The sequence below is a fragment of the Oncorhynchus nerka genome, linkage group LG14 (assembly GCF_034236695.1).
Source record: "Oncorhynchus nerka isolate Pitt River linkage group LG14, Oner_Uvic_2.0, whole genome shotgun sequence".
Taxonomy (NCBI): domain Eukaryota; kingdom Metazoa; phylum Chordata; class Actinopteri; order Salmoniformes; family Salmonidae; genus Oncorhynchus; species Oncorhynchus nerka.
In genome coordinates this window covers 90,156,350-90,163,849 of record NC_088409.1, presented here as the reverse complement: position 1 = coordinate 90,163,849, position 7,500 = coordinate 90,156,350, and the positions used below count along the sequence as shown (strand labels likewise).

Genomic DNA, 7,500 nt, shown 5'->3' with positions numbered 1-7,500 from the left:
TCTCTCTGTTTCTCCCTCTCTCTTCATCTCTTTCTCTCTTTCCCCCTCTTTGTCTCATTCTTTCAGTTTCTCCCTCTCTCTCTCTCCCCTCTCTCTCTCTCTGTTTATCCCCCTCTCTCTCTCCCCTCTCTCTCTCTCTGTTTATCCCCCTCTCTCTCTCCCCTCTCTCTCTGTCTTTCTCTGTTCTCTCTCCTGTGTTTTAAACTCTGTGTGTTTAGTCAGGAAGGCAGTTTTATTGACCACAGAGAGGAGAGGAGTCCTCTGAAAGTTAATTGTTCCTTTATTTAGCTGTTGGACAACTTTACACTCTGTTTCTCAGTGGGACGGCACAGAGAAGGTGGGAGGGAGAGAGGGAACAAGAGAGAGGGAAGGAGGGAGGGAGAGAGGGGAGAGGGAAGGAGGTAGGGAGAGAGGGAAGGAGGGAGGTAGAGAGGGAAAGAGGGAGGGAGAGAGGGAAGGAGGGAGGGAGGAGGGAGTGAGGGAAGGAGGGAGGGAGAGAGGGAACAAGAGAGAGGGAAGGAGGTAGGGAGAGAGGGAAGGAGGGAGGTAGAGAGGGAAAGAGGGAGGGAGAGAGGGAAGGAGGGAGGGAGGGAGAGAGGGAGTGAGGGAAGGAGGGAGGTAGAGAGAGGAAAGAGGGAGGGAGAGAGGGAACAAGAGAGAGGGAAGGAGGGAGGGAGGGAGAGAGGGAAGGAGGGAGTGAGGGAAGGAGGGAGGGAGAGAGGGAAGGAGGGAGGGAGAGGGGGAACAAGAGAGAGGGAAGGAGGGAGGGAGGAGGGGAAGGAGGGAGGGAGAGAGGGAAGGAGGGAGGCAGAGAGGGAAGGACAGAGGGAGAGGGGGACAAGAGAGAGGGAAGGAGGGAGGGAGAGAGGGAACAAGAGAGAGGGAAGGAGGGAGGGAGAGAGGGAACAAGAGAGTGGGAGGGAGAGAGGGAAGGAAAGACAGAGAAGGAGGGAGGGAGAGAGGGAACAAGAGAGAGGGAAGGAAAGACAGAGAAGGAGGGAGGGAAAGAACGGTGCAAAGAGAGAGGGAAGAAAATAAATTGGATATTTGAAGTCCGAAGAGTTAAACAACTCGCTCTCTCCTCCATGGAAACAATTGTGATGTCCGGCGTCCAGGTTGGTTGGATCAGCCAATACCTGTACCTATACCTGTAGGAGGTATAGATGGAGCCGGCAGACTCAGGTTACCGAAGGCTCTGAAGGCCTATTATTGCTATTATTATTATTATTATTATTATTGTTGTTGTTGTAGTGTTATGACTGCTTACAGGTGTGTTATCTTCCCATGCTACAGGTGTGTTATCTTCCCATGCTACAGGTGTGTTATCTTCCCATGCTACATGTGTGTTATCTTCCCATGCTACATGTGTGTTATCTTCCCATGCTACATGTGTGTTATCTTCCCATGCTACATGTGTGTTATCTTCCCATGCTACATGTGTGTTATCTTCCCATGCTACATGTGTGTTATCTTCCCATGCTACATGTGTGTTATCTTCCCATGCTACAGGTGTGTTATCTTCCCATGCTACAGGTGTGTTATCTTCCCATGCTACAGGTGTGTTATCTTCCCATGCTACAGGTGTGTTATCTTCCCATGCTACAGGTGTGTTATCTTCCCATGCTACAGGTGTGTTATCTTCCCATGCTACAGGTGTGTTATCTTCCCATGCTACAGGTGTGTTATCTTCCCATGCTACAGGTGTGTTATCTTCCCATGCTACAGGTGGTGTGTTATCTTCCCATGCTACATGTGTGTTATCTTCCCATGCTACAGGTGTGTTATCTTCCCATGCTACAGGTGTGTTATCTTCCCATGCTACAGGTGTGTTATCTTCCCATGCTACAGGTGTGTTATCTTCCCATGCTACAGGTGTGTTATCTTCCCATGCTACAGGTGTGTTATCTTCCCATGCTACAGGTGTGTTATCTTCCCATGCTACAGGTGTGTTATCTTCCCATGCTACAGGTGTGTTATCTTCCCATGCTACAGGTGTGTTATCTTCCCATGCTACAGGTGTGTTATCTTCCCATGCTACAGGTGTGTTATCTTCCCATGCTACAGGTGTGTTATCTTCCCATGCTACAGGTGTGTTATCTTCCCATGCTACAGGTGTGTTATCTTCCCATGCTACAGGTGTGTTATCTTCCCATGCTACAGGTGTGTTATCTTCCCATGCTACAGGTGTGTTATCTTCCCATGCTACAGGTGTGTTATCTTCCCATGCTACAGGTGTGTTATCTTCCCATGCTACAGGTATTGTGGTGGTGGTGTAATATGCATCTCTCTTACAGAAGTCTAATCATCTGTAATCTAATAGACAGTTGAGACTCACAGAGTTTACCTCTAGATTTGGTAATTGAAGTGTAGCTCAGTTGGTATAGCAACGGCAGGATAGTGTGTTTGATTCCCAGGACCACCCGAACATAAACTGTGTGTATCAATGACTCTAAGTCTCTTTGGATAAAAGCCTCTTAAATGGCATATTACTATTTCTTGTTTGGCGCTGTTTATTGTGTGTGTGTGCGTGTGCACGTGTGCGTGTGTGTGTGGGCGTGTGTGCATGTGTGCATGTGTGTACGTGTGTGCGTGTGTGTATGTGCATGTATGTGTGCGTGCGTGTGTGTGTACGTGTGCGTGCGTGCGTGTGTGTGTGTGTGTGTGTGCGCGTGTGTGGGGTGGCAGGTAGCCCAGCAGTTAAGAGCTTTGGACCAGTAACCGAAAAGTCGCTGGTTCGAATCCCAGAGCCGACTATATGAAAAATCTGTCGATGTGCCCTTGAGCGATTGCTCCTGTAAATCACAGTGGATAAGACCGTCTGCTAAATGACTACAATGTAAATGTGTGTGCGTGTGCATGCTGTGTGTGTGCATTCCTAGCAGGTCTCTAGATGTACTCTGGTCCAATGAGAAGTCAGTTCTGAACTACAGGGTCACAGAGAGGAAGTGATTTGCTCTCAGTCACAGTTCCATCCTGTCTGTGACTTGGAGGTCGTTCCTTTGTTTCACTGCAGTACTTTACTGTGTTCTCACCTCTAAACTTTCAACTGGTCAGAGGACACGTTAAACAGCTTTAGGATGGTGGGTGTGCGTGTGTATGTTTGTGTGCGTGTGTATGTTTGTGTGCATGTGTATGTTTGTGTGCATGTGTATGTTTGTGTGCGTGTGTATGTTTGTGTGCGTGTGTATGTTTGTGTGTGTATGTTTGTGTGCGTGTGTATGTTTTGTGTGTGTGTAGTGTATGTTTGTGTGTGTATGTTTTGTGCGTGTGTATGTTTGTGTGCGTGTGACCATGTTTGTGTTCCCATGTGTATGTTTGTGTGTATGTTTGTGTGCGTGTGTATGTGTGTGTATGTTTTGTGCAATGTATGTTTGTGTGCCCATGTTTGTGTGCGTGTGTATGGTGTGTGTATGTTTTGTGTGTATGTTTGTGTACATGTTTGTGCATGTGTATGTTTGTGTGCGTGTGTATGTTTGTGTGTATGTTTGTGTGCGTGTGTATGTTTGTGTGCATGTGTATGTTTGTGTGTGTGTGTATGTTTGTGTGCATGTGTATGTTTGTGTGTGTGTGTATGTTTGTGTGCATGTGTATGTTTGTGTGCGTGTGTATGTTTGTGTGTGTATGTTTGTGTGCGTGTGTATGTTTGTGTGTGTATGTTTGTGTGTGTATGTTTGTGTGCATGTGTATGTTTGTTGCGTGTTTGTGTGCGTGTGTATGTTTGTGTGCGTGTGTATGTTTGTGTGCGTGTGTATGTTTGTGTGTGTGTGTATGTTTGTGTGCATGTGTATGTTTGTGTGTATGTTTGTGTGCGTGTGTATGTTTGTGTGCGTGTTTGTGTGCGTGTGTATGTTTGTGTGCGTGTGTATGTTTGTGTGCGTGTGTATGTTTGTGTGTGTGTGTATGTTTGTGTGCGTGTGTATGTTTGTGTGCATGTGTATGTTTGTGTGCGTGTGTATGTTTGCGTGCGTGTGTATCTTTGTGTGCGTGTGTATGTTTGTGTGTGTGTGTGTGTGTGTGTATGTTTGCGTGTGTGTGTATGTTTGCGTGCGTGTGTATGTTTGTGTGCGTGTCTATGTTTGCGTGCGTGTGTATCTTTGTGTGCGTGTGTATGTTTGCGTGCGTGTCCGTGCGTGTGTATGTTTGTGTGCGTGTCTACGTGCGTGTGTATGTTTGCGTGTGTGTATGTTTGCGTGCCCGTGTGTATATGTTTGTGTGTGTGTGTGTGTATGTTTTGTGCGTGTGTATGTTTGTGTGCGTGTGTATGTGTGTATGTTTGTGTGCGTGTGTATGTTTGCTACATGTTTGTTTGCGTGCGTGTGTGTGTTTGTGTGCGTGTGTGGTGCGTGTGTATGTTTGCGTGCGTGTGTATGTTTGTGTGTGTGTATGTTTGTGTGCGTGTGTATGCGTGTGTTGTGTTTGTGTGTATGTGTGTGTATGTTTGCGTGCGTGTATGTTTGCGTGTGTATGTGTGTGTGTGTGTGTGTGTGTGTATGTTTGTGTGCGTGTGTATGTTTGTGTGCGTGTGTGTATGTGCGTGCGTATGTGTATGTTTTGTGCATGTGTATGTTTGTGTGCGTGTGTGTATGTGTGTGTGTGTGTGCGTGTGTATGTTTGCGTGCGTGTGTGTGTGTGTTTGTATGTGTGTGTGTGTATGTTTGCGTGCATGTGTATGTCGTGTGTATCTGTGTGTGTGATGTGTGTGTGTGTGTGTATGTTTGCGTGCGTGTGTATGTTTGCGTGCGTGTGTATGTTTGCGTGCGTATGTGTGTGTGTGTATGTTTGCGTGCGTGTGTATGTGTTTGCGTGTGTCATGTTTGCGTGCGTGTGTATGTGTGTGTTTGCGTGCGTGTGTATGTTTGTGTGTGTATGTTTGTGCATGTTTGTGTGCATGTGATGTTTGCGTGCGTGTGTATTTTGCGTGCGTGTGTATGTTTGGACGTGTGTACCGTGTGTATGTTTGCGTGCGTGTGTATGTTTGTTCGTGTCATGTTTGCGTGTGTATGTTTGTGCGTGTGTATGTTTGTGTGCGTGTGTATGTTTGCGTGTGTGTGTGTGTATGTTTGCGTGCTGTTTTGTGCGTGTGTATGTTTGTATGTGTGTATGTTTGTGTGTGTATGTTTGTGTGCGTGTGTATGTTTGCGTGCGTGTGTATGTTTGTGTGCGTGTGTATGTTTGCGTGCGTGTGTATGTTTGCGTGCGTGTGTATGTTTGTGTGCGTGTGTATGTTTGCGTGTGTGCATGTGTGTTGCGTGCGTGTGTGTGTTTGCGTGCGTTTGCGTGCGTGTGTATGTTTGCGTGCATGTTTGCGTGCGTGTGTATGTTTGCGTGCGTGTATGTGTGTGTGTGTGTGTGTTTGCGTGCGTGTGTATGTGTGTGTGTGTTTGTATGTGTGTGTGTATGTTTGCGTGCGTGTATGTTTGCGTGCGTATGTGTGTGTGTGTGCGTGTGTATGTTTGTGTGCGTGTGTGTGTGTGTGTGCGTGTGTATGTTTGCGTGCGTGTGTATGTTTGCGTGCGTGTGTATGTTTGTGTGTGTGTGTATGTTTGTGTGTGTGTGTATGTTTGTGTGCGTGTGTATGTTTGTGTGCATGTGTATGTTTGTGTGCATGTGTATGTTTGTGTGCGTGTGTATGTTTGCGTGCGTGTGTATGTGTGAGTATGTGTGTGTGTGTGTATATTTGCGTGCGTGTGTATGTTTGTGTGCGTGTGTATGTTTGTGTGCGTGTGTATGTTTGCGTGCGTGTGTATGTTTGCGTGCGTGTGTATGTTTGTGTGCGTGTGTATGTTTGCGTGTGTGTGTGTGTGTTTGCGTGCGTGTGTATGTTTGCGTGCGTGTGTATGTTTGCGTGCGTGTGTATGTTTGCGTGCGTGTATGTTTGCGTGCGTGTGTATGTTTGCGTGCGTGTATGTGTGTGTGTGTGTGTGTTTGCGTGCGTGTGTATGTGTGTGTGTGTGTTTGTATGTATGTTTGCGTGCGTGTATGTTTGCGTGCGTAAATGTGTGCGTGTGTATGTTTGTGTGCGTGTGTGTGTGTGTGTGCGTGTGTATGTTTGCGTGCGTGTGTATGTTTGCGTGCGTGTGTGTGTGTGTTTGTATGTGTGTGTGTGTATGTTTGCGTGCATGTGTGTGTGCGTGTGTAGATGTTTGCGTGCGTGTGTATGTTTGCGTGCGTGTGTATGTTTGCGTGCGTATGTGTGTGTGTGTGTGTGTATGTTTGCGTGCATGTGTGTGTGCGTGTGACTGCATGTGTGTGTGTGTGTTTGTGTGCGTGTGTATGTTTGTGTGTGTATGTTTGTGTGTGTATGTTTGTGTGCATGTGTATGTTTGTGTGCATGTGTATGTTTGTGTGCGTGTGTATGTTTGTGTGTGTATGTTTGTGTGCGTGTGTATGTTTGTGTGCATGTGTATGTTTGTGTGCGTATGTTTGTGTGTGTATGTTTGTGTGTGTATGTTTGTGTGCATGTGTATGTTTGTGTGCGTGTGTATGTTTGTGTGTGTATGTTTGTGTGCGTGTGTATGTTTGTGTGTGTATGTTTGTGTGTGTATGTTTGTGTGCATGTGTATGTTTGTGTGCGTGTGTATGTTTGTGTGCGTGTGTATGTTTGTGTGCGTGTGTATGTTTGTGTGCGTGTGTATGTTTGCGTGCGTGTGTATCTTTGTGTGCGTGTGTATGTTTTGTGTGTGTGTTTGTGTGTGTGTGTATGTTTGCGTGCGTGTGTATGTTTGTGCGTGTATGTTTTGTGTGTGTGTTGTGTATGTTTGTGTGCGTGTCTATGTATGTTTGCGTGCGTGTGTATGTTTGTGTGTGTGTATGTGTGTATGTTTGCGTGCGTGTGTATGTTGTGTGCGTGTGTATGTTTTTGTGTGTGTGTGTATGTTTGCGTGCGTGTGTATGTTTGTGTGCGTGTGTATGTTTTGTGTGTGTGTATGTTTGTGTGCGTGTGTATGTTTGTGCGTGTGTATGTTTGTGTATGTTTGTGTGTGTATGTTTGTGTGCGTGTGTATGTTTGTGTGCGTGTGTATGTTTGTGTGCGTGTGTATGTTTGTGTGCGTGTGTATGTTTGTGTGCGTGTGTATGTTTGTGTGCGTGTGTATGTTTGTGTGCGTGTGTATGTTTGTGTGCATGTGTATGTTTGCGTGCGTGTGTATGTTTGTGTGCGTGTGTATGTTTGTGTGCGTGTGTATGTTTGTTTGCGTGCATGTGTATGTTGTATGTTTGTGTGCGTGTGTATGTTTGTTGTGTGTGTATGTTTTTGTGTGTGTATGTTTGTGTGCGTGTTTATGTTTGCGTGCGTGTGTATGTTTGCGTGTGTGTATGTTTGCGTGCGTGTGTATGTGTGTGTGTGTGTGTGTGTTTGCGTGCGTGTGTATGTTTGTGTGTATGTTTATGTTTGCGTGCGTGTGTATGTTTGTGTGCGTGTGTATGTTTGCGTGCGTGTGTATGTTTGTGCGTGTGTATGTTTGTGTGCGTGTGTATGTTTGTGTTGTGTGTGTATGTTTG

At 46.1% G+C, this 7,500-nt stretch overlaps 1 protein-coding gene across 3 annotated transcripts in view; it reads left to right on the top strand.

Annotated features, from left to right (window-relative positions):
• The window catches only part of LOC115115121 (tumor necrosis factor receptor superfamily member 19L-like), a 61,492-nt gene that overhangs the window by 21,529 nt on the left and 32,463 nt on the right, over positions 1 to 7,500 (top strand). The window lies entirely within an intron of this gene.